This window comes from Bos grunniens, chromosome 3, assembly GCF_055505025.1.
Source record: "Bos grunniens cultivar Pamir isolate PY7600 chromosome 3, Bosgru_T2T1.0, whole genome shotgun sequence".
NCBI classification, from domain to species: domain Eukaryota; kingdom Metazoa; phylum Chordata; class Mammalia; order Artiodactyla; family Bovidae; genus Bos; species Bos grunniens.
In genome coordinates, this window is record NC_141167.1 from 26,614,790 (window position 1) to 26,641,792 (window position 27,003).

General features: G+C 40.4%; 1 protein-coding gene and 1 non-coding gene across 5 annotated transcripts in view; one reads left to right on the forward strand and one right to left on the reverse strand.

Moving 5' to 3' along the window:
- OSBPL9 (oxysterol binding protein like 9) overlaps window positions 1-27,003 on the forward strand; it is a 266,637-nt gene that overhangs the window by 15,390 nt on the left and 224,244 nt on the right. The gene's annotated exons all lie outside the window — the stretch shown is intronic.
- LOC147375333 (U6 spliceosomal RNA) lies at window positions 7,072-7,174 on the reverse strand. The gene has a single exon (XR_015161700.1). It is a non-coding gene; the product is annotated as a U6 spliceosomal RNA (small nuclear RNA).

The window sequence follows — 27,003 nt, forward strand, 5'->3', positions numbered from 1 at the left end:
GCCTGATTAAAGAGGGTTCAAGAGAGAATGAAAGGAGAGGACTTGGTGTCAAGGAATACTAATAATCCTTTAGAGAAGTTTAGTTGAAATGGAGAGCAGAGAAATAGTGTGGTAGCTAGAAGGGGATATGAAGTTAAGAGAGACTTCTTAAAGTGAGACATAACACTTTTTTAAGCTGATGGGTTGATCCTTTGGAAAGTGAAGTATTGGTTATATAGGTAAGAGACAGGGTTGCAAGAACATAGGGGAAAGGATTGGCATTTCGAGTACTGAAGGGAGGACGGAGTATGTGGGCATAGATGCAGGTGGGTGAGCTATTTGGTTAGAGGGAAAAGAAAGAGGAAGGTGTCAAAGTTTGTGGAGAGAAAATGTATGAAATAATCTTTAGAGAAAGTGGATGAACTTTTATTTATTTAATTGAAGAAAAATTGCTTTGCAATATTATGTTGGTTTCTGCCATACATCAATATGAATCAGCCATAAGTATACATACATCGCCTCCCTCTTAAACCTCCCTCCCACCTCCTGCCCCATCATGGAGCACTGTTGTCACAGAGCACCTGTTTGAGCTCTGAGTCATACAGCAAATTCCCACTGCCTATCTTACATATGACAGGATGTATGTTTCCACGCTACTCGCTCCACTTGTCCCACCCTCTCCTTCCCGCCCTGTGTCTGCAAGTCTGTTCTCTATGTCTGCATCTCCACTGCTGCCCTGCAATCGGTTCAAATCTTTCTAGATTCCATATAGATGTGTTAATATACGATACTTGTTTTTCTCTTTCTGACTTACTTTACTCTGTATAATAGGCTCTAGGTTCATCCATCTCATTAGAACTGACTCAAATGTGTTCCTTTTAATGGCTGAGTAATATTCCGTTGTATATATATACCAGCTTCTTTATCCATCTATGTCAGTCAATGGACATCTAGGTTGCTTCCATGTCCTAGCTATTGTAAATACTGATGAATGCACACTAGGGTACTTTTATCTTTTTCAGTTATGGTTTCCTCAGGACATATGCCCAGTAGTGGGATTACTGGGTCATATGGTAGTGTTATTCTTAGTTTTTTAAGGTATCTCCATACTGTCCTCCATAGTGGCTGTATCAGTTTATGTTCCCACCAACAGTGCGAGGGTTCTCTTTTCTCCCCACACCCTCTCCAGCATTTATTGTTTGTATATTTTTGATGATGTCCATTCTGACTGGTGTGAGGTGATATCTCATTATAGTTTTGATTTGCATTTCTCTGGTAATGAGCATCTTTTCATGTGTTTATTAGCCATCTGTATGTCTTCTTTGAAGAAATGTCTGTTTAGGTCTTCTGCCCACTTTTTGATTGGGTTATTTGTTTTTCTGGTATTGAGTTTCATGAGCTGCTTGTATATTTTGGAGATTAATCCTTTGTCAGTTGTTTCATTTGCTATTATTTTCTCCCATTCTGAGGATTGCGGTCTCACCTTGTTTATAGTTTGCTGTGTGAAAGTTTGTAAGTTTAATTAGGTCCCACTTGATTATTTTTGTTTCTATTTGCATTACTCTAGGAGGTGGGTCCGGAGAAGGCAATGGCACCCTACTCCCGTACTCTTGCCTGGAAAATCCCATGGATGGAGGAGCCTGGTGGGCTGAAGTCCATGGGGTCGTGAAGAGTCAGACACAACTGAGCGACTTCACTTTCACTTTTCACTTTGAAGCATTGGAGAAGGAAATGGCGACCCACTCCAGTGTTCTTGTCTGGAGAATCCCAGGGATGGGGGAGCCTGGTGGGCTGCCGTCTATGGGGTTGCACAGAGTCGGACACGACTGAAGTGACTTAGCAGCAGCAGCAGCAGCAGGAGGTGAGTCATAGAGGATCTTGCTGTGATTTACGTCATGTGGATTGACTTTTAAAATAAAATGATTCCCAGGTAGCACTAGCGGCCCACTTGAGGTTAGTGTAAATGAATTTTAAAAGTCTAATTGATGTAGTTGTAAGTTTTTCTTCATCCACTTTCCCAAAGGTGGAGAGTAAGTGAAGAGTTAGATTGTCCAGGATAGGAATTTTGTAAGGCAAAATAACAAAGTAAGAGGAGACGGGAGGTACTCAGACATATCAAGGGAGTGATAATAACATTGGGCCTTGCAATTGAAGTGGATAAAAAGAGAACTGAGAGGACATGAAATAGGTAAGAAATGGTGAATAGGTGTTAGAATCATTGGATTGTAGGGCCAAGGTGGGGATCCAAAAATCTGTTGGAGTGAGTGAGTTGGAAAGACTGGAGAGGTACAAGGATAAGAAAGATTATTGGTAGATTATTAATAAATAGAAACAATCCCCGAAATAATAGTACAGTAAGACATCAAAGTGCTCACTATGAAGTGGGGAAGACAAGGCAGAATGAAATGAATGCTAACGACAGTTGCATTCAATAGCTGTAGCCAAAAAGAATTTCAAGTAAGTGTGAGGGTCAGATAAAGGAATGCATGCAAAGAAAAGTGTCATTTGAGATGAGCCTCAAAATTGAGCAAGTGCAGAGCGTAGCCTAATGCATCATAGCAGTTGTACCACTGCAGCAAGTGTTGAGGAAACAGTGGTTGGAGCATGAGATGAGAGCTATGGCAAAATATAAGATTGGGGCCAGTTTAGGAGATCTTTGAAATGGCAAGCTAATGCCTGAATGTTTTCTGTAGGTAAATGTGAGCTTAGGGGCCCTTCTATGTAGTTGAGTCCACTTATAGCATGGTATGAAGTCATATTGGTTTCTGTATATTGATCAGTCTAAAGTCTTTCTTCACCATTATATACACAGGTCATATTTAGAGTTTTTACATTTCACCAGGATTTTCTGTTTGTCCTTTTAAGATCACTTCCCCTCAACTGCATTGATACTGCTGTTTCTACCCAAACAATGTACTGCCACATGCCCATTCACTTTCTTTTGAAGAGCCTTCAAATCCACCCCTCAGTGTTAGTAGGAAGGCCTAACGTGATTGCTTATAGGTCTGAAATGGGCTTAATATGATCAGAATTATTCTGTCCAGAGCATTAGGACTGGTTGCAGCTGATAAAGGGCCTTTCCTGGTGGCTCACACAGTAAAGAATCTGCCTACTATGCGGGATACCTGGGTTAGATCCCTGAGTCTGGAAGATCCCCTGGAGAAGGAAATAGCTACCCACTCCAGTAATCTTACCTAGGAATTCCATGGACAGAGGAGCCTGGTGAGCAACAGTCCACGGGGTCACAAAGAGGTGGACATGACTAAGCAACTAACACTTTTCAGTAGAGTGAAAGGTTAAGTAATCATATTTTCCCAAGTTTAGGAAGATGAAAGGGGCACAACCTCGAAACTGAAGTGTCAGAATTTTTTTAGGAGCTCAGTGTCAGTACCAACAATGGGGGTCAGTCTCTTTGCAAGCTATATTTATGATATGATTTGAAGAAAACCACAATCTCTGTCTTCACAGACTAACCAGTTAAGTGTTGAAACTATTACCTTCTCTATCTGTCATTGTAACTTTGGCCAAGTCCCTCCTCTCTTCTGGACCCAAGGCGATGTCTTTAAAAAGGAGGTTGCAGTCAGCCTTCTCTAGGGTCCCTTCCATCTCTGACATGCTCCGATTTTTCTGTTATCATTTATTCACTATTAAACTTATGTGGCAGGCATTTTTCCAAGCATGGGATCCTCTCACCCCTTTGCTCTGCCTGCCAAGCTACTGTTATGAATTGTGTAGTGTTTTTCTTCATGTAACACATTTGAGAGAAAATCATGTAAAAGGCTTTGTTTTGTTCCAGCAGCTGAAAACAATAAAAACCACCAGAATGACACGCAGCATCATTTTGTACTGCCCTCCAGTGGTGGCCCAAATGCCTTTTCCTGGTTGAAGTTTAAGCAATAAAATGAATTTTCAGAGGAGCTCACATTATCTAAAGGTAGGGGAGTCTTAGAGGGTCTAAGGAAAGGATCTAATCAGATCTCTCCTCTTAAAAAGGAGAAGCTGAGGCCCATCATTGTTCTCATCATCATACAAACCTATTCTAGTTTCTCCTGTCTTAGAAGAGATTTTTTAAACCCTGACTCTCTGGGTCTATTTCTCTACTCCCCTTCACAGCCAAATTTCTCAAAAGAGTTATCTATATACTTTTTCTACTTAATCATCTCCAACTTATTTTTAAACTTTTCACTTGAAAGTAATTCCAAACGTTCAGAAGAGCTGAAAAGAATTCGCATATACTTTTCATCCAGGGACACCAAGAGTTAGTCTTTTGCCAGTCTCTTTATCTGTCTGTGTGTTTATGTGTACACATGCACACGTAACTATATAGAATACGTTCTATATATAGAGGGGGGAGTTCTGAACCATTTTAATTGTAGCCTTCATACCTAACATTCTAAATACTTTAGTGTGTATTTTCGAAGAACAAGGTCATTATCTCACATACCTACATACCTTTCTCCCTACTCCCAACCCCAGTATGATGGTTAAATTCAGGAAATTTAACACTGATATAATCCTTATTTATAGTTCACATTCGAAGTTAGCTTACTGGTCCAGTAATATCCTATCTAGCAGTCATCCCTCCAATACAGGTTCTGATCCAGTCTTGATCCCTAATCATGTACTGTGTTTAACTCTCATGAGTCTTTAGTTTCTTTTAACCTAAAATAGATTGCTATTCATGATACTGAATTTTTTTTAAGTATAGGCCACTCTTTTGTAGAATTTCCCTCTCTCTGGGTTTGTGTCCTATTTCCTTATGATGAGATTTATATTTTTCTTCTTTTTGGAGTGGGCAGGAATGCTGCTTGTAGGATGCTGTGTGCTTAGTGTGTCACATGAGGAGAAATATGGTGCTACCTCATCCCATTATTGATGATATTCATTTTGATCAGTGGTATCTGCTAGGTCTTCACTGTAAAGTTAGCAATTTTTTTCCTACATAAATAATGAGTAATCTGTGGAGAGGTACTCTGAGACTAAGATCATGGCATCTGGTCCCATCACTTCATAGTAAATAAATGGGAAAAAAGTGGAAACTGTGGCAGCTTTTATTTTCCTGGGCTTTAAAATCACTGCAGATGGTGACTGCAGTCACAAAATTAAAAGATGCTTGCTCCTAGGGGGAAAAGCTATGACAAGCCTAAATAGCGTATTAAAAAAGCAGAGACATCATTTTGCCGACAAAGATCCCTGTAGTCAAAGCTATGGTTTTTCCAGTACTCAAGTTGGATGTGAGAGCGGGACCATAAAGAAGGCTGGCGACGAATTGATGCTTTCAAATTGTGGTGCTGGAGAAAACCCTTGAGAGTCCCTTGGACTGCAGGGAGATCAAACCAGTCAATCCTAAAGGAAATCAACCCTGAATATTCATTGGAAGGATTGATGCTGAAGCTAAAGCTCCAGTACTTTGGCCACCTGATGTGAAGACCCAACTCATTGGAAAAGACCCTAATGCTGGGAAAGATAGAAGGCAGGAGGAGAAGTGGGTGATAGAGGATGAGATGGTTGGATGGCATCACTAACTCAATGGACATGAGTTTAAGCAAACTCCGGGAGATAGTGAAGGACAGGGAAGGCTGGCATGGGGTTGAAAATAGTCGAACACAACTAAGTGACTGAACAACATCTCTGAGACTGTGTAAATATCTTGTTCCTCTTCAAAACTTGTGCCAGAGGTTTCAACACTCACTGATAATTCTTGCCTGAATCAATTACTGTGATAGTTGCAAAATGGTGATTCTAGGGAATTCCCTGGTGGTCTAGTGGTAAGAACTACATGCTTTCATTGCCCTGGGCCAGGGAACTAAGATCCACAAACTACTCAGCAAAAAAAAAAAAAAAAAAAAGATTCTATAACTCCGTTAGTTCATCTTCATTTTTTCAGTTAGCATTCTACTGTAAGCAAGATCTTTCCCTTATCTCTTATTTATTTATATATTATGATTAGTTAAAAAAAAACTTCATCAATTCTTATTTTATTTAATAAGTTATTGTTATTTTATTTAATCCATTATTGTCATTGTTCATTTTATTGTTCAACTTGTCCTAGATTTGGCTGTTGAGACCCCCTTTAAGCTAGCTTCTGTGTCTTTTTGACACATGCTCATTTTTTTGCTTTTTAGCTTTTCCTGCAATGGCACCCCACTCCAGTACTCTTGACTGGAAAATCCCATGGATGGAGGAGCCTGGTAGGCTTCAGTCCATGGGGTCGCTGAGGGTCAGACACAACTGAGTGACTTCACTTTCACTTTTCACTTTCATGCATTGGAGAAGGAAATGGCAACCCACTCCAGTGTTCTTGCCTGGAGAATCCCAGGGGCTGGGGAGCCTGGTGGGCTGCTGTCTATGGGGTCGCACAGAGTCAGACACGACTGAAGCAACTTAAGCAGCAGCAGCAGCTTTCTGGTATAATACAGTACAGTGTTCCACATTCATCTTGTATTTTCCCTGTCTAGCCTTGGAAATCATCCCTCTCTCTGAAAGAGCACTGCTTTTAGTGGGGAATGGTATTTAGAAGCCAAGACCTGGGCACCAGATGTATCCATTGCTACTGGGGAGTAATTTCTTCTAGGCCCTCTAAGTTAACAGAGCCAAGGAGGAAAGGCAACCTAAAATAGTTCAACTATTTTGAATCATGAATTCAGTACTGGGTACCTCTAACTCCAGTTCAACACCACAGGGTTCTTTCTCCCATTCCTAATTGCACCTCCCTTTTCCCACAGTTAAGAACTCTGGCTCTCAACAGCACTGATGTCTTTTTTTTCATTTGTTCAGTGTTATGATACACACCAATAGTTTCAGAATTGCTATATTTGTTCCACTAAAGAAAAAACCCCAACAATCTATTAAATATGGCTCAATATTTGTCTGCAGTTTTGTTTTTGTACTAAAGGAATATAGTCAAAATACTATGTTCAAAAGTTATCTGGATTAGTTTTTTATTTTCCCTCGGAGTGGTTATTTTACTTATTTAAATATAGTTAAGTTTATTTCTATCTGTTTATGTTCAGTTTTAGGATCCCTTTCATCCTTGTGGATTCAATTTTCTTTTTTGAATATGTGAAAGCTGACATTGTCCAAAAGTCAAATCCAAACACAGAACACTTCACGAATTTGTGTGTCATCTGAATGTAGGAGTTATACCAATTTTCTCTGTATTGTTCCAGTCTTACTATACATGCTCTCAAAGCAGGAACACCTCCAATTTATTTTTCAACCTATTTGATGCTATTGAAGTGTGACCCCCTTCACCAACACACACATCCTTCACTGAAACTGCTCTCGTCAAAGTCATCAGTGACTAATATTTTTCTGTTCTCATCTTAGTGGACGTTCCACACTCTAAGTAAACCTCTCCAATATTCTTGAAACAGTCTCTTCTCTTGGTTTTTGTTATCCTACTCTTCTGGCTTTCCTTTCATTCCATAGGCCTCTCCTCATTCCCGTTGTCTATTCAACCACCCTAAATAAAATGTGTTACCCTTCAGTCCTCTTGGCTCCCTTCACTTCCCTCTGTGTTCTCTCTCCCTAGCTGATCTCAGTCGTTACTAAACCTTCAAATGCTGATTATGCTAATGACTTCTAAATTCATATTTTCATCCCAGACCTCTCTCCTGGTCTCCAACTGCCTAATTGACACCTACTTGGATATCTCACTGACATCTTCAGTTTAACAAGTCTAAAATAGAACTCATTTCCTGGCCAAACCTGCTTCCCCCAGGCTCCTCCCTTTCAGCAGATATCACTTCCATCTGTTGGCTGCTCTAGCCAGAAACTTAGGAGTCATTCTGATTTCTTTATTTTCCTCAACCACAGTGTCCAAGCTATCTACAATATATGAAAATTTTACCTCCAAAAATATGTTGAATTCGTCCATTTTTCTTTCTCTACTTCAACCACTTCACTCATCTCTCACTCGGACTCTTCAACTATCTCATAATCGGCCTCTCTTTTGTCCCCCACACATTCATTCTCCATTTAGTAGCTGCTGCTGCTGCTGCTAAGTCACTTCAGTCATGTCTGACTCTGTGTGACCCCATAGACGGCAGCCTACCAGGCTCCCCCATCCCTGGGATTCTCCAGGCAAGAACACTGGAGTGGGTTGCCATTTCCTTCTCCAATGCATGAAAGTTAAAAATGAAAGAGAAATTGCTCAGTCGTGTCCGACTCTTTGAGAGCCCATGGACTGCAGCCTACCAGGCTCCTCTGTCCATGGGATTCTCCAGGCAAGAGTACTGGAGTGGGGTGCCATTGCCTTCTCCGATTTAGTAGCTACCATGACGTTTTTCAACCAGTATGAAAAGGCAAAATGATAGGATACTGAAAGAGAAACTCCCCAGGTCAGTAGGTGCCCAATATGCTATTGGAGATCAGTGGAGAAATAACTCCAGAATGAAGGGATGGAGCCAAAGCAAAAAGAATACCCAGCTGTGGATGTGACTGGTGATAGAAGCAAGGTCTGATGCTGTAAAGAGCATTATTGCATAGGAACCTGGAATGTCAGGTCCATGAATCAAGGCAAATTGAAAGTGGTCAAACAAGAGATGGGAAGAGTGAATGTCGACATTCTAGGAATCAGCGAACTGAAATGGACTGGAATGGGTGAATTTAACTCAGATGACCATTATATCTAATGGAGATCAGCCCTGGGATTTCTTTGGAAGGAATGATGCTAAAGCTGAAACTCCAGTACTTTGGTTACCTCATGTGAAGAGTTGACTCATTGGAAAAGACTCTGATGCTGGGAGGGATTGGGGGCAAGAGGAGAAGGGGACGACAGAGGATGAGATGGCTGGATGGCATCACTGACTCGATGGACGTGAGTCTCAGTCAACTCTGGGAGTTGGTGATGGACAGGGAGGCCTGGCATGCTGCGATTCATGGGGTCGCAAAGAGTCGGACACGACTGAGCGACTGATCTGATCTGATCTGATGATGTTTTTCACAACCCAGATAATCATGATGGTGTAATCACTCACCTAGAGCCAGACATCCTGGAATGTGAAGTCAAGTGGGCCTTAGAAAGCATCACTACGAACAAAGCTGGTGGAGGTGATGAAATTGCAGTTGAGCTATTTCAAATCCTGAAAGATGATGCTGTGAAAGTGCTGCACTCAATAAGCCAGCAAATTTGGAAAACTCAGCAGTGGCCGCAGGACTGGAAAAGGTCAGTTTTCATTCCAATCCCAAAGAAAGGCAATGCCAAGGAATGCTCAAACTACCACACAATTGCACTCATCTCACACACTAGTAAAGTAATGCTCAAAATTCTCCAAGCCAGGCTTCAGCAATACGTGAACCGTGAACTTCCAAATGTTCAAGCTGGTTTTAGAAAAGGAGGAACCAGAGATCAAATTGCCAACATCCACTGGATCATTGAAAAGGCAAGAGAGTTCCAGAAAAACATCTATTTCTGCTTTCTTGACTATGCCAAAGCCTTTGACTGTGTGGATCACAACAAACCGTGGAAAATTCTTTAAGAGATGGGAATATCAGACCACCTGACCTGCCTCTTGAGAAACCTATTTGCAAGCCAGGAAGCAACAGTTAGAACTGGACATGGAACAACAGACTGGTTCCAAATAGGAAAAGGAATATGTCAAGGCTGTATATTGTCATCCTGCTTATTTAACTTATATGCAGAGTACATCATGAGAAACGCTGGACTGGAAGAAGCACAAGCTGGAATCAAGATTGCCGGGAGAAATATCAATAACCTCAGATATGCAGATGACACCACCCTTATGGCAGAAAGTGAAGAGGAACTAAAAAGCTTCTTGATGAAAGTGAAAGAGGAGAGTGAAAAAGTTGGCTTAATGCTCAACATTCAGAAAACTAAGATCATGGCATCTGGTCCCGTCACTTCATGGTAGATAGATGGGGAAACAGTGGAAACAGTGTCAGACTTTATTTTGGGGGGCTCCAAAATCATTGCAGATGGTGATTGCATCCATGAAATTAAAAGACGCTTACTCCTTGGAAGGAAAGTTATGACCAACCTAGACAGCATATTAAAAAGCAGAGACATTACTTTGCCAACAAAGGTCTGTCTAGTCAAGGCTATGGTTTTCCCAGTGGTCATGTATGGATGTGAGAGTTGGACTGTGAAGAAAGCTGAGCACCGAAGAATTGATGCTTTTGAACCATGGTGTTGGAGAAGACTCTTGAGATTCCCTTGGACTGCAAGGAGATCCAACCAGTCCATCCTAAAGGAGATCAGTCCTGGGTGTTCATTGGAAGGACTGATGCTGAAGTGAAACTCCAATACTTTGGCCACCTTATGTGAAGAGTTGACTCACTGGAAAAGACCCTGATGCTGGGAGAGATTGGGGGCAGGAGGAGAGGGGGACGGTGGAGGATGTGATGGCTGGATGACATCACCAACTCAATGGACTTGAGTCTGGGTAAACTCCAGGAGTTGGTGATGGACAGGGAGGCCTGGCGTGCTGCGATTCATGGGGTCGCAAAGAGTCGGACACGACTGAGTGACTGAACTGAACTGAACTGATGACGTTTTTGAAAAGAAAATAATAGTACAAGCTTACATTTATTAGGTGTTTCTTAAGTGCCAGGAAGTGCTGTAAACACTTTATATATGTTTAGTCCTTACAACCACTCTATGAGATAAGAACCGATTTACCTCAATTCCATAGGAAAGGAAACTGGAGCCCAGAGAGGTTAATTGCCCAAGGTCACACAGCTGGTAAATGGTAGAACTTAGGCTTGGACTCCAGAGAAGGCAATGGCACCCCACTCCAGTACTCTTGCCTGGAAAATCCCATGGACAGAGGAGCCTGGTAAGCTACAGTCCATGGGGTTGCTAAGAGTCGGGCACGACTGAACGACTTCACTTTCACTTTTCACTTTCATGCACTGGAGAAGGAAATGGCAACCCACTCCAGTGTTCTTGCCTGGAGAATCCCAGGGGCGGGGAAGCCTGGTGGGCTGCCGTCTCTGGGGTCACACAGAGTTGGACACGACTGAAGCGACTTAGCAGCAGCAGCAGCAGCAGGCTTGGACTCAGACTGAATCTCCGGCCTTCATGCTTATCTACCACATTATACTGGATCATGTTACTACCCAGCCTCAAATACTTTCATGGCTTCTCTCTACACAGGGACTAAATACCCAACTCCATTCCAAGGTCTGCTGATCCTGTGCCATGCTTCCTGCTTACCCCTCCAAACTCATCTCAGGCTGCTTCCCTTTCCTTCACTTCCCTCCAGCAACCTGACTTGTTTTGTTGTTTTCCAGCTTCCTTGATCGTAAGCCCTTTCTTACCGACAGGCATTACACATCCTCTGCCTCAAACACTCTTCTCTCTGGCTCCTTCTCATTCTACAGACCTCACTTGAATGATCTGTCCTGAGAGAATTTCCCTCACCATGATATTTCTTAAACAGCTCCTTTCCTGGTATATTCTATTGAAGCCCCATTCTTGTTTTCTATTAGCCCTTAAAACAATTTGTAATTAATTATTTATTTGTAAATAAACAAGTTTTGTTTTATTTTGTAAAACAAATTTTGTTTTATTTTGTTTTCTCTCTCTTCCCTACTAAAATTAAGTGCTGTGAAGGCAGAGGCTGTGTCTGGTTGGTAAAAAATTGCTTTTTACCTCACTTTTGTGTACTCAGAGCTTACACAGTGCCTAGTTCATAGAAGGAACTCTAGAAAGATTTGTTGAATAGACATACCTTTTTCAACTTCATAGCTTCTGTTTACTTGTATTTTCTGCTTCCTCATCACTTTAGTTTGTCACAGCCAAGGCTCCATTTTCTCCTACACTTACCCTTAACCTCATGACCTCTCTCTTTAGTTATAATTTTTATTGCTGTTAATGGCCTCAATCACTTCATGTTTTCCAACTTGAATCCCTGAGAGAGAAATATTGATTTGTCCAACTCATTTTTTAGAAGCCAGGCAACATTTACAGGCTGTTGGTTGCTTGCCTTTGGGTCAGATTCCCAGTCCTGGTCCAAACAGCTGTGTTGGGCAGGGTGTGGGTGGTCTGCACTGTGCTGCTCCATTTCCTTTCTGGGACTCTTATCTTGAATCATAGCCCAGAAAATTGTCAGGCCAAAGTTTGACTGCCCAGTGAAGTGTTCTAAAGGAGTTTAATGATGATTCAGATTTCCCCTAAGGCAGTACTGTGGGTGAGCTCTATGGGCTCTGGGTTCCCAGGGCACTTACCAAGCAGTGCCTAAAGACTTATGGAGCACTTAGCATGTGCCAGGCACTCCGCTTTACATGTACTCTCTCGTTTCAACCTCACAACATTCAGGTGAGGTCAATAGTATTATAATCTCCCCTTTACAGGTGAGGAAACTGAGATTCAAAGAATTTAGTCCCTGGGCCAAAGATCAAGATGTAGTAAATGGCAATTCCCAGATTCTAATTTAGATTTGTCTGACTCCATAGCCCATCCTCCTTACACTACCCTAGACTATTTACCTTCTCCTTATCAACCGTGTCACCTTGGTCAGGTTACCTAATGTATGTGACCTTCTATTTCCTTATCAGCAAAATGAGGATATTAGTACTTAATTCATGGGATTATTATACATTTATAAGCAATAATAATCTATTCCAATAAACATAACAGCCACATTAATATATCTCAGCTTAGTCTGAATCTAAATTTTCATATGTGAAAAGCAGAATTATCAACTTCAGTTGTCCATAAAGAACAGGATCTCCTGTGAGCCTTTATCCTGCTGGCAAGTATTCCTGGTCAAAATTATGAAGACATAGGGCTTTGAGAGAGACAACAGTCACTCTCTAAGGAAATAGAGCAATTCATTGTACTTTGGAGATGACAAAGAACCTACACTCAACCTAGTCATAATGTAGCAGAGTGGAAATGAGTCAAGTGTTCAATATAGAGATTTGAATCTGTATCTGACAAGGATAAGACTTTCTCCAAGGCCAGAGCATTTTACATTTTGAGTTGGCAAAAAAGTTCACTTGTGTTTTTCTATAGCATCTTACAGAAAAACCCAAACTAACTTTTTGGCCAACCCAACATTATCTTATTTAATCCAACCACAACTTTAAGAGGTTTTCCAGTGGTTAAGTATCTGCCTTGCAATGCAGGGGACTTGGGTTCAATCCCTGGTCAGGGAATGTCCTATATTCTGCAGGACAATCAAGCCCACACACTACAACTAGAGAGTCCCTGCACCCCAACTTAAGATTCTGCATAACACAACAAAGACTCAACATACTGCAACTAAGACCCAATGCAGCCAATAAAAAAAAAAAAACTAAATTATAAGATGAGACATCATGAAACTTCTAGAAAAAAACATAGGCAAAACATTCTCTGACATAAATAGTAGCAATATTTTTTTATATCAGTCTCTCAAAAGCAATAGAAATGAAAGCAAAAATAAGCCAATGGGATCTAATCAAACTTATAAGCTTTTGCACGGCCAAGGAAACCATTTAAAAAAAGATAAACTACAGCACGGGAGAAAATATTTGCAAACAATGTGATTGACAAGGGCTTAATTTTCAAAATATGCAAACAGCTCATATAACTCAATAACAGAAAAACAACCCAATCAAAAAATGGGCAGAGGACTTAAATAGACATTTCTGCTAAGAAGACATGCTGTGCTATGCTTAGTTCCTCAGTTGTGTCCGACTCTGCGACCCCATGGACTGTAGCATGCCAGGCTTCCCTGTCCATGGGGATTCTCTAGGCAAGAATAATGAAGTGGGTTACCATGCCCTTCTCCAGGGGACCTTCCCTATCCAGGGATCAAACCCAGGTCTCCTGTATTGCAGGCAGATTCTTTACCATCTGAGCCACAGAGAAGACCAAAGAGGACATACAGATGGCCAATAAGCACATGAAAAAATGCTCAACATCGTTAATTATTAGAGAAGTACAAATCAAAACCATTTCACATTGTTCAGAATGGCCATCATCAAAAAGTCTACAAATAGTAAATGCTAAAGAGGGTGTGGAGAAAAGGGAACCATCATACACTGTTGGTGGGAATATATATTGGTGAACCAACTATGGAGACAGTATGCAGCTTCCTTAAAAAATTAAAAATAGAGTTACCATGGGAGCCAGCAATCCCACTCCTGGGGAAAACTCTAATTAAAAAAGACACATGCACCCCAGTGTTCACAGAAGCACAACTTACAATATGGAAGCAACCTAAATGTCTATCAACAGATAACTAGGTAATGAAGATGTTATATAATACATATATATGTGTATATATAATACACATATATAAATAATGAAATACTACTCAGCCATAAAAGAGAATGAACTAACGCCATTTGTAGCACCATGGATGTACTTAAGGATTACCATACTAAGTGAAGAAAGTCAGACAGAGAAAGACAAGTATCATATGATATCATCTATATGTGAAATTCAAAATATGATAAAAATGGACCTATTTACAAAACAGAAATGGACTAACAAACATAGATAAAAAACTTCTGGTTACCAAAGGGGATAGCAGGGGGAGCCATAAATTAGGAGTTTGGGATTAGCAGATACAAAATACTATAATACAAGATAGATAAACAACAAAGTCCTACTTTATAGCACAGGGAACTATATTCAATATCTTATAATAAATTGTAATAAAATGAATATAAAAAAATTATATATGTATAATTGAATCACTTTGCTGTATACCAGAAACTAACACAACATTGTAAATTAACTATACTTCAAAAAGAAACAAAAACAGAAGTGGAAGTTAAAGATGAAAATGAATGAATAGCACATTGATGGTAGGAGTGACTGAATATGTAGCAATTACTTTACATGAAAACAAATTAATCTCACTAACTGGATTTTTAAAAATTATATCTAACAATAAATTGGTTATCAGAGACACACACACTTAAAACATAAAGAGATGGAAAGACTAAAAAGATCAAAAAATATACACCGGGGAAATATGAACTGGGTTGTGGCTGTAGTATCTGTCAAAGAGGGATTTTAGTTTCAAAAGAGAACAAGTGATGAAGTTATTACATACTCATAGAAGAAACAGTAGGCAAAATGCAATAGGTAAAACACATAGATGCACCTAACTTTACAGTCTTAAAATATGCAAAACTGCAGGGAGGAATATTATAGATAAATGCATAATTGTAGCAGAAGGTTTTAAGATTCCCCTCAGAAATTGATATATCAAGGCTTAAAGTATAACTACCATATTTCATCAATTCTACATTTTATACAAGACTGGCTCGAAGATGATTAAAGACATAATAAATGTAAAAAGTAAAATTATAAAAGAAAAATATAGACGTCTGTTATAGTTTGTGACTGAGAAGAATGGAAAAGCAAAACCTAAAAAGCGCAAACTGTAAGATAATAATATTAATGAATAATAAAGATTTATATTCACTGAAAGACACTGTAGACAAAGTAACTAGATAAGAGAATGAGAAAAGATATTTGAAATTTTTAATATACAAAATTCCTGCAAATAAATAACAGGGCAGCAACCCCTAGAAAAAAAAATAAGCAAAAAACAAGAACAGAGAGGGAACCCAAAAGTCAAAAGGCTTATAAAGAGATGCTCAAAAAATCAGTGAAATGTTAACTAAAACAGAAATGTACTGTACTTTTACATCTATTAAACTATAAAAAATTGATAATGCCCGCCAGTTGGGTTGTGGGGATGCTGAAAGCCTTATCCATGGTGGTGGAAGTATGGACTAGTATAGCCGCTGTGGAAAGCAATCTGACACAAATTATGCAAATTAAGAACTCGTATTCTATGAGCCTACAGTGGCACTCCTGGGATATATCCCAAAGAAGTTCTTATGCAGACACAGAAACATATTCATTGCTGTATTATTTATGATGGTGGTGACTTGATAACCTGGCTGTCTGTCACTGGAAGAGTAGACAGCTAAAATGTGATAAATGTTATATCATGAAATATTATGTAGTAATCATCAGAAATAAATTAGATATGCACACAACAACATGAATGCATTTTATCTTTACAGTGGCGCTAATGGTAAAAAACCCACCTTCCAATGCAGGAGACATAAGAGACTTGGGTACAGACCCTGGGCTGGGAAGATCCCCTGGAGAAGGGAATGGCAACACATTACAGTATTCTTGCCTGGAAAATTCCACGAACAGAGGTGCCTGACAAGCTATAGTCCTGCATGCAGCCATGGGGTTGCAGAGTCAGACACGACTGAGCACACAGCACACATAGCTGACATACAATATTATAATAGTTTCAGTTGTACAACACAGTGATTCAATATTATACTATATTTAAACTTATTACAAAATAAAGGCTACTTATCACCCCTTCTTATCCATTCATTTGTTGATGGACGCTTAGATTATTTCCATGTCTTGGGTATTGTAAATAATCCTGCTGTGAACATTGGGGTGCATGTATCTTTTTGAGGTAGTTTTCATTTTCTTCACGTATATACTCAGGAATGGAATTGATGAATCATACAGAGCTCTCTTTTTAGTTTTTGAGAACCCTCCACGCTGTTTTCCATAGTGGCTGCACCAATTTTATTCCCACAAAATACTAGAGTTCCCTTTTCTCCACATCCTCACCAACATTTATTATGTGTTCTTTTTGATGATAGTCATTCTGACCAGTGTGAGGTGATTATCACATTGTGGCTTTGATTTGCATTTTTCTAATAATTAGCAATGTTGAACATCTTTTCATGTGTCTGCTGGACATCTAAATGTCTCTGGGAAAATGTCTTTCTTCCCATTTTTTTTTCCTTCCCATTTCTTAATCAAGTTGTTTATTCTTTTGATATTGAGTTATATAAGAAGTTTATACATTTTGGACATTAATCCCTTATCAGTTATATCATTTGCAAATATTTTCTCCCATTCAATAGGCTGTCTTCCGTTTTGTCATTAGTTTCCTTTGCTATGCAAAAGCTTTTAAGTTTATTTGTTTATTTTTCACTTTGTTTCTTTTGCCTTAGGAGATAGAGCCAAAAAATATTGCTGTGCATGGAACTCTACTCAATGTTATGTGCCAGCCTAGATGGGAGGGGGATGTGGGGGAGAATGGATACTTGTATATGAATGGCTGAGTCCCTCTGTTGTCCACCTAAAACTATCACAACATTGTTAATTGGCTATACTACAATAAAAATTAAAAGTTGAAAAAAAAGAATAGGCTTCTTGTTTTGTTCTTGATCTTAAGAGGAAATGCTTTCAGTTTTTTACCCTTAAGATGGTATTATATGTGGGTTTATCATATATGGCCTATATTATGTTGATATATGTTCCCTCAGAGCCTCTTGATGAAGATGAAAAGGAGAGTGAAAAAACTGTTTTAAAACTCAACATTCAAAAAACTAAGAGCATGGCATCTGGTCTTATCACTTAATGGCAAATAGAAGGGGAAAAGTGGAAGCAGTGACAGATTTTATTTTCTTGGTCTCCAGAATCACCGTTGGTCGTAACTGCAGCCATGAAATTAAAAGACGCTTTCTCCTAGGAAGGAAAGCTATCACCAACCTAGACAGCATATTAAAAAGCAAAAGCATCGCTATGCCAATAAAGGTCCATATAGTCAAAGCTATGGTTTTTCCAAATTAGAGATACCAAGGGAACATTTCATGCAAAGATGGGCACAATAAATGACAGAAATGGTATGGACCTAACAGAAGCAGAAGATATTAAGAGGTACCAAGAATACACAGAAGGACTATACAAAAAAGATCTTCATGACCCAGATAACCACAATGGTATGATCACTCACGTAGAGCCAGACATCCTGGAATGCGAAGTCAAGTGGGCCTTAGGAAGCATCACTATGAACAAAGCTGGTGGAGGTGATGGAATTCCAGTTGAGCTATTTCAAATCCTGAAAGATGATGCTGTGAAAGTACTGCACTCACTATGCCAGCAAATTTGGAAAACTCAGCAGTGGCCACAGGACTGGAAAAGGTCAGTTTTCATTCCAATCCCCAAAAAAAGGCAAGGACAAAGAATGTTCAAACTACCACACATTTGCACTCATCTCACATGCTAGCAAAGTAATGCTCAAAATTCTCCAAGCCAGGCTTCAACAGTACGTGAATGGTAAACTTCCAGATGTTCAAGCTGGATTTAGAAAAGGCAGAGGAACTAGAGATCAAATTGCCAACATCTGTTGGATCATGGAAAAAGCGAGAGTTCCAGAAAAATATCTACTTCAGCTTTATTGACTACACCGAAGCCTTTGACTATGTTGGATCATGGAAAAAGCGAGAGTTCCAGAAAAATATCTACTTCAGCTTTATTGACTACACCAAAGCTTTTGACTATGTGGATCACAACAAACTGTGGAAAATTCTGAAAGAGATGGGACTACCAGACCACCTGACCTGCCTCCTGAGAAATCTGTATGCAGGTCAAGAAGCAACAGTTAGAACTGGACATGGAACAACAGACTGGTTCCAAATCAGGAAAGGAGTACATCAAGGCTGCATATTGTCACCCTGCTTATTTAACTTATATGCAGAGTACATCATGCGAAATGCTGGGCTGGAAGAAGCACAAGCTGGAATCAAGATTGCCAGGAGAAATATCAATAACCTACATAATCGATATGTAGATGACACCACCCTTATGGCAGAAAGTGAAGAAGAACTAAAGAGTCTCTTGATGAAAGTGAAAGAGGAGAGTGAAAAAGTTGGCTTAAAACTCAACATTCAGAAAACTAAGATCATGGCATCTGGTCCCATCACTTCATGGGAAATAGATGGGAAAACAGTGGAAACAGCAACAGACTTTATTTTTTTCTGGCTCCAAAATCACTGTAGATAGTCACTGTAGCCATGAAGTAAAAAGACACTTGCTCCTTGGAAGAAAAGCTATGACCAATCTAGACTCATTAAAAAGCAGAGACATTACTTTGCCAACAGAGGTCTGTCTAGTCAAAGCTTTTTTTGGTTTTTCCAGCAGTCATGTATGGATGTGAGAGTTGAACTATTAAGAAAACTGAGCGCCGAAGAATTGATGCTTCTGAACTGTGGTGTTGGAGAAGGCTCTTGAGAGTCCCTTGGACTGCAAGGAGATCCAACCAGTCCATTCTAAAGAAATCAGTCCTGGGTGTTCATTGGAAGGACTGATGCTGAAGGTGAAGCTCCAATACTTTGGCCACCTGATGCAAAGAACTGACTCCTTGGAAAAGACCCTGATGCTGGGCAAGATTGAAGGCAGGAGGAGAAGGGGATGACAGAGGATGAGATGGTTGGATGGCATCACAGACTGGATGGACATGAGTTTGAGGAAGCTCCAGGAGTTGGTGATGGACAGGGAAGCCTGGCGTGCTGCAGTCCATGGGGTTGCAAAGAGTTGGACATGAGTGAATGACTGAACTGAACTGACTGATGGTTTTCCAGTAGTCACGTACGGATGTGAGAGTTGGGCCATAAAGAAGGCCAAGTGTCGACAAATTGATGCTTTCAAGTTGTGTTGCTGGAGAAGACTCTTGAGAATCCCTTGGACAGCAAGAAGATCAAACCAGTCAATCCTAAAGGAAATCAACACTGAATATTCACTGGAAGCTGAAGCTCCAATCCTTTGGCCACCTGATGCAAAGAGCCAACTCATTGGAAAAGACCCTGAGGCTGGGAACGATTGAAGGCAGGACAGGAAGCGGGCAGCAGAAGATGAGATGGTTAGATATCATCACTGACTGAATGGACATGAGTTTAAGCAAACTCCAGGAGACACTGAAGGACACGGAAGCTGGGAGTGCTGCAGTCCAAGGGGTTGCAAACAGTCAGACATGACTTAGCAACTGAACAACAAAAACAAATACCAATTTGATGGTAGTTTTTTATCATGAATAGATGTTGAATTTTGTCAAATGTTTTTTCTGTGTTTATTGAGATGATCATATGATTTTTATCTTTCCTTTTGTTAATGAAGTATATCACATTGATTGACATTGAACTATCTTTGCGTCCTGGGAATAATCCCACTTGATCACAGTGTATGGTCCTTTTTATATATCATTGGATTTGGTTCTCTAATATTTTGTCAAGAATCTTTGCATCCATATTCATCAGAGATGTTGGCCTGTAACTTTCTCTTTCTGTAGTGTCTGTGTCTGGTTTAGGTATCAGGGTAATTGTGGCCTTTTAGAATAAATTTGGGAGTGTTCCAACCCCTTAAGTTTTTTGGAATAGTTTGAGAAGGATAGGTATTAACTCTTCCTTATATGTTTAGTAGAACTCCATATAAAGTTGTCTGGTCCAGGACTTCTTTTTGTCTTCTGGCTGCCCTAGGTCTTCATTTCAGTGCATGGACTTTCTCTAGTTGCACAGCATGGGCTCTAGTGTAAGAGGCTCGGTATTGTGGCTTCAGACTTAGTTGCTCCACAGCACGTGAGATCCTAGTTCCCTGACCAGAGATTGAACCCCTGTTCCCTGCATTGAAACATGGATTCTTAACCACCAGACTACCGTGGAAGTCCTCCAGCCCTGGACTTTTTTTTTGCTGGAAGGTTGTTTTTCTTTTTTTTTTTTAATTACAAATTCAATTTCACTGTTAATGATTGGTCTTTTCAAACTCTCTATTTCTAACATTAATGCATTTTATTTATTAGACTGGCAACCCTAAAGCATAGATTCTGTACACCAGCCCCGCAGCCCCGAGACAGTATTCAGACTCAGCACCTGAAGCCTTGCTCTTTTTCATCATGAGAAGACTCTTATGATACAGAAACAGGTGTAAAGATGAAAAGTGCCAGGATATGCTACCCCAAAATATGCCACTTTGGCATAAGGGTTATTTTGAGCTAAAGGGACTTGAAAAACAGAAGATACAAAAGGGACACTTTGATCTCCCCTTTCCTCCTGAACACATGAGATAAAACTCCCACATAGGAGCTGCCCTTCACATACCAGGAGAAAAGAAACAGTCTTATCAAACTGAGACCAAGAGAATTCTACCCAAACTGACATTGTTAAAATAATTCTTATCTTCCTTCAGCCTCCCTGTACATTTTAGTTACTTCTCCACAATTGACTCTCTTTGTTTAACCTGTTTTAAAGCATTTAGGTTTTGCCACTTCTTTGGGTCTTCATTTCCTTATGAGGGCTCCCTTGTCCCATAAAACTTACATTGAATAAATTTGTATGTTTTTCTCTTGTTCATCTGTCCTTTTATCTTTACCTTGCCCCACCCCACCATCCCCACTCCATGCCTGCAATATCACATGTAATTTCAGTCCATGAAATAGAAGACTCACTTTAGTACAAACTCTAATTCCAAAAAGCTTCTGATATCCTTTGGGGCCACATGTATTTAAACAATTCATACTTATTTGGATTTTAGAAAGATAGCTCTAAATTGATGCTTTTGAACTGTGGTGTTGGAGAAGACTCTTGAGAGCTCCCTTGGACTACAAGGAGATCAAACCAATCAATCCTAAAGGAAATCAGTCCTGAATATTCATTGGAAGGACTGATACTGAAGCTGAAGCTCCAATACTTTGGCCACCTCGTGCAAAGAACTGAATCATTAGAAAAGACCTGGATGCTGGGCAAGATTGAAGGCAGGAGGAGAAGGGGATGACAGAAGTTGAGATGGTTAGATAGCATCACCAACTCGATGGACAGGAGTTTGAGAAAGCTCTAGGAGTTGGTGATGGACATGGACAGGGAAGCCTGGCATGCTGCAGTCCTGGGGTCATAAAGAGTTGGACACGACTGAGTAGCTGAACTGAACTGAAGATAGCTCAGCACTTTTCTTTATATACTACAAATAACCCAGCAGGATCTAGAGTATGATCCCATAAGCAATATAGCAGAGGAGTAAGATGTGGAGATCATCTTCCTCCCCACAAATACATCTGCATGTGGAACAACTCCTACTGAAGACCTCAGACTTCATCTGTCTTACATTACATTCTCAGGCTCAGCTGAAGACCCTAAGAGGGAAGAGGTAAAGTTTTGCCTCCCCTGCAAAGACACATTTCCCAAACCAGAATATTCCAAAGATTCTAAGGCCCAGAAGCTACAGCAGACTCCAACCTACAGGAAAGAAGGAAGAAGTTGTTGCTGCTCCTCTGCGACTTCACCACCCCATTCCTATCATCCAGGTGCCGTGCTTTTTGACACTGAAATTTGATTCACGCGTATCTTTCTCTGGGCTTCCTTGGTGGCTCAGATGGTAAAGAATTTGCCTGCAGTGCAGGCAAACCAGGTTCAATCCTTGGGTCAGGAGGATCTAGAGAAGGGAAAGGCTACCCACTCTAGTATTCTTGCCTGGGAAATCCCATGGACAGAGGAGCCTGGCGGGCTATAGTCCATGGGGTTGCAAAGAATTGGACATGACTGAGTGACTAATGTTACTGTGTTCCAGACCCAAATGGGTAGCCCTGTGCTATCATATGATAATTGTGTCTGGGCTTGATGCTCCAGCTAGACTAGGATTGGTCATCAGTGTAGTCCTAGTTAAATGAAGGAAGGAGTCAGCATTAATTCTCACAGCTGAGTATGCAAATGTGAAAAATGAGGCCCAGAAAAGTTAGATTACTTGTCCAAGTTACAACAGTTGGTAAGTAAGTAGGGCCAGGAATCAACGATGGTGACCTTGAGTACCTGGCAACCACATTAGTTAGCTTCTTAATATGAAGAGGTTGTCACATGTCACTCAACTGCTTGTTGGTATATTTTTTGAGAAAATTTTTAAAAGAGGAAAATTACCTTATGATTATTTTCATTAAAAGGGTATTTTTTTCCAATGTGGGCCTTGTCTACTATCTGTATTCAATAGTAATACTCACTCATTCAACAGTCTAATGCAATGGAAGGATAATCTTTGGAACCAGACAAACTTGAATTCAGATACTCGCCCTGTTCCTCACAGGCTGACCTGAGCAAGTGACTTCCCTGCTCTTAGCACTTCCTGTATCTGTAAAAAGAAGATAATAATGGTATCCTCTACAATGGCTTCTCTGAGGGTTAAATGAGCACATTGCAGGAGCTGCTCAAATTGATAGGAAAGTGCTTTGTGATCTGTAAAGAGCTATGTGAATGCATATAATGATGCTGTGTGCCAGTGGTATAGAAAAGGTAAACATAAAACCAGCAAACCTGCAAACAAGCAGTAATTAATTAAAACATTAGGGCCCCAAACAGCAGAGAAGCAAAAGGAGTTTCACAAAATATTACTGTTTAAGAAGAAGTCCGATTTTGCTTTTAAGTGCTTGATACACCTGCAAGAAGAACACATCAAATAGCATTGCCCACAAATACAATTATCAGAACTGCTCAGTAAATACCAAATAATATAGACATTAAAATAAAATAAAATCATTGGATATACTGGAATAAATTGAGAGTGAGGCTTGAGTTTATATAAAAGGTCTTTTACTGTCAATTAATTTTATAAATACCATGAAAATGATAGTAGTAATAGCTACTACTGGTTGACTGAATATTTATATCAGGCACTTTATGCTGCTGCTTCTGCTGCTAAGTCACTTCAGTCGTGTCTGACTCTGTGTGACTCCATAGACGGCAGCCCACTAGGCTCCCCCGTCCCTGGGATTCTCCAGGCAAGAACACTGGAGTGGGTTGCCATTTCATTCTCCAATGCATGAAAGTGAAAAGTGTAAGTGAAGTCACTCAGTCGTATCCGACTTCAGAGACCCCATGGCCTGCAGCCTTCCAGGCTCCTCCGTCCATGGGATTTTCCAGGCAAGAGTACTGGAGTGGGGAGGCACTTTATAGACATCACTAATTTAATCCTTAAAACAACCTCATGAAACAGGAATTATCACTCCCTTTCCATTGACAAGAAAATAGAAGCCCCCAAAGGTGGTGGGACATTCCCAAAGACATATAGAGCAAAGATGATGGGATAGAAATACAAATTCAATGTCATTCAAAAAGAGCAAGTAATTTTGCTTCCTAGATTTAGCAAAACTCCTGAACATTCTTCCTTCTAAACAGTATCATTTGCCTCTGACTGGGGACCACCTTTTACCCAGTTATAGTTCATCCTTCTGGTCAACAGGACTTCTACATTTTCACCCAGAAATGCTCTTTCATCATCATCTTCCTTCAGCTGCCTGTCATTTCCTGGTTCCTCAGCAGAATCTTCTTCACTTCCCTCTTCTTCAGTTCCCCAAATGTCATATTCCCTTTCCTCTTTCTTCTTGGCCTCTTCTTCCCATTTTCTTTTTTCCATTTCTTCATACAGTTCTCTCCATTGCTTCTCTACATCTTGTTTAGAGTATGGAATTTCAAAATAGTAATTTACAGATGCTATAAACAAAGTTAAGTCACTTTGGAAACATCTGGCATCTCCCCACACACTTAAAGATTTGTGGTGTGGTGTTTATTTACATACAAATTTTCAGTATGTGTGGAGTGGAAAGAAGTATGTGTGTGTGTATAATTTGTTCGTAAATAAAATTGGTTCAGATTCAACAAACATTTACTGGATGCCTACAGCACTGCCAAGCATGGTGTGAGACAATATACACATGCTTTCTATTCCTTACAACAATGTACAAGGTCCCATTTTCTAGGACTATGAGGTTCAGATTGATTAAATGACTTGCCCAAGCTATAGAGTTAATGAGTTGTAGAACTAGAATTAGAAATCAGGTTTTCTGGTTCTGAGTTTGACCCTCTTTCTGCTATATCACTGTAAAACAGTTTTTATGAAGCTCTTTGAATTTGCTTTTGAACTGTAGCAAGTACAAACTTGCAGTCAGAAGTAGAATGTCTGTGATCTCTAATGGGTCATCCAGGTTCTAGAACTTGATCCTTAGAGCCATTATAAATTTTACTGCTCGAGGGCCCTTAAAGAAAGGACAGAATCAGAACTCCTCTAGGTCTTTAATCCTCAACACAGAGAATCTGGGCCAAATAGTCTTTTAGCCAGTCCTGGGAGACAAAGCTAGATTGAGAAACGGCATGCCCTATAGGCTGGGGCCCTTGACGATCCTACTGGGAGGAAATGCTTGACATCTTGTTGTGTTTGCCTCATTATTGTGTTGCGGGGGCATACTCTCTCTTTCAGTCAAGCCTTCTTTTTCTTGTGCCTGGAAAGCACTGGCCACAGTTAACGTCTCTATTTCTTTACTTCCCTCTTACTGCTCTATTCACTGATCTGTTTCTACCCTCCATTCTTTACCAAAGCAGATCTTGCCAAAGGTAACCAAACTCTACCAACTCCTTAAGCCCGCCTGGACCTATAACAAGCCATTGAACCATTTCCTTTTCATTGGACCTCATCCAACTCATACCTTCACTATCCTCCTTTCTGTATTTTTATGTGATTACTCTCTTGCAAACATCCTCAACTTCCTTGCCCTTCCCTCCCTTAGTTGGAAAGTGAAAGTGAAGTTGCTCAGTCGTGTCCGACTCTTTGCAACCCCATGAACTGTAGCCTACCAGGCTTCTCTGTCCATGGGATTCTCCAGGCAAGAATACTGGAGTGGGTTACCATTTCCTTCTCCAGGGGATCTTCCCGACCCAGGGATCGAACCCAGGTCTCCTGCATTGGAGGCAGACGCTTTAACCTCTGAGCCACAGGTCCTCAAATCTGATTAATTTCAGTTTGCCATGCCTCCACCTAAGCAGAGAGAATGACTAGAGAAAATAATGAAAACAAACTGATTCTCCTCATTTTAAATTCATTAAAACTGAACTCAAGTGAGACCTTAGTGCTAACTGGTGAGCCTACCATAGTTCTGTGTTTGATTCATTCTCCTTTTCCCCTGGAGCCATGTCGGGCTAGCAAGGTTTTCTCGGGGCTGCGCTGCAGTTGGCTATAATTCCTACCCAACCCTCCTTTCCCTTTCCCCTTTCAGAAGTGCCTATTCCTACACCCTCTAAATTCATGTTACTAAATTCAGTGGTCCATTCTAAGTCCTCATCTTCATCTTCCCCAGGCATTACCTGCAATAAGTCACCTACATTTCTAACACCATCTTGGTGTCTGTCTGCTTCCCAGAGAATCCAACTACATGGACTGTCACCACCATGTCTACCCACCTGCCTGTATTTTTAACACGGTCATTCCTTTTTTCCTGTCATTATGGATGAAATAGCTGTACTCCTATGGGAAGCCAGCGCACCTTGAGCACTAGATCTCATCCACTCTCATAGTCTCAAGTATAGTGCTCTAGCAATTTTCCTCTTTTTCTCCAATATTGTTTTTCTCTTTATTGCATCATTCCCATTAACACAAAAGCAGGCAGATTGGTCAAAAAATCTTGACCAACATTTCCTTTTACCTGCCACCCTGTTCTCTCTACCCTTTTTTTTTTTTTTTACCACAAAACTCCTCAAAACACTAGTTTATACTTATGTCTCTGGTTGTTCTTCTTTCATTCTTTTTCAAACCCATTTTTTTCCCTGTACCACTTCACTGAAACTGCTCTTGTCAGAGTCACTAATGAACTCCATGTTATTAAATTCAGTGGTCCATTCTAAGTCCGCATCTTCATTGACCATCCAATACAATTGATCCCTCCTTTTCCCCTTAAAATGCTTTCTTCACTTGGTCTACAGAATAGTCTTCTGGTTCTCTTCCTACCTCATTGGCTACTTTTTCTGTCTTCTTAGCTGGTTCCACTTTCTCTTCCTGATCTCTAAATACTGGGGTGCTCCAAAACTCATCGGAATTCCCAGATGGCTCAGATGGTAAAGAGTCTGCCTGCAATATGGGAGACCCGGGTTTGATCCCCGGGTAGGGAAGATCCTCTGGAGAAGGAAATGGCAACCCACTCCAGTATTCTTGCCTGGAAAATTCCATGGATTTAGAAGCCTGGCGGGCTACAGTCCATGGGGTCGCAGAGTTAGACAAGACTGGGTGACTTCACTTTCTTTCCAAAGCTCATCCTTGAATCTTCCTTCTATATATACCCTCTCCATAGGGGATTTCATCCAGAGTCATGGGTCTTCAAGTATTACCTGTAGGATGATGACTCCCAAATATACTATTATATCTCTTATTCAGGTTGTATCCAGTTGCCTCATTAACATTTGGATTTCTAATCATCATATCTGACT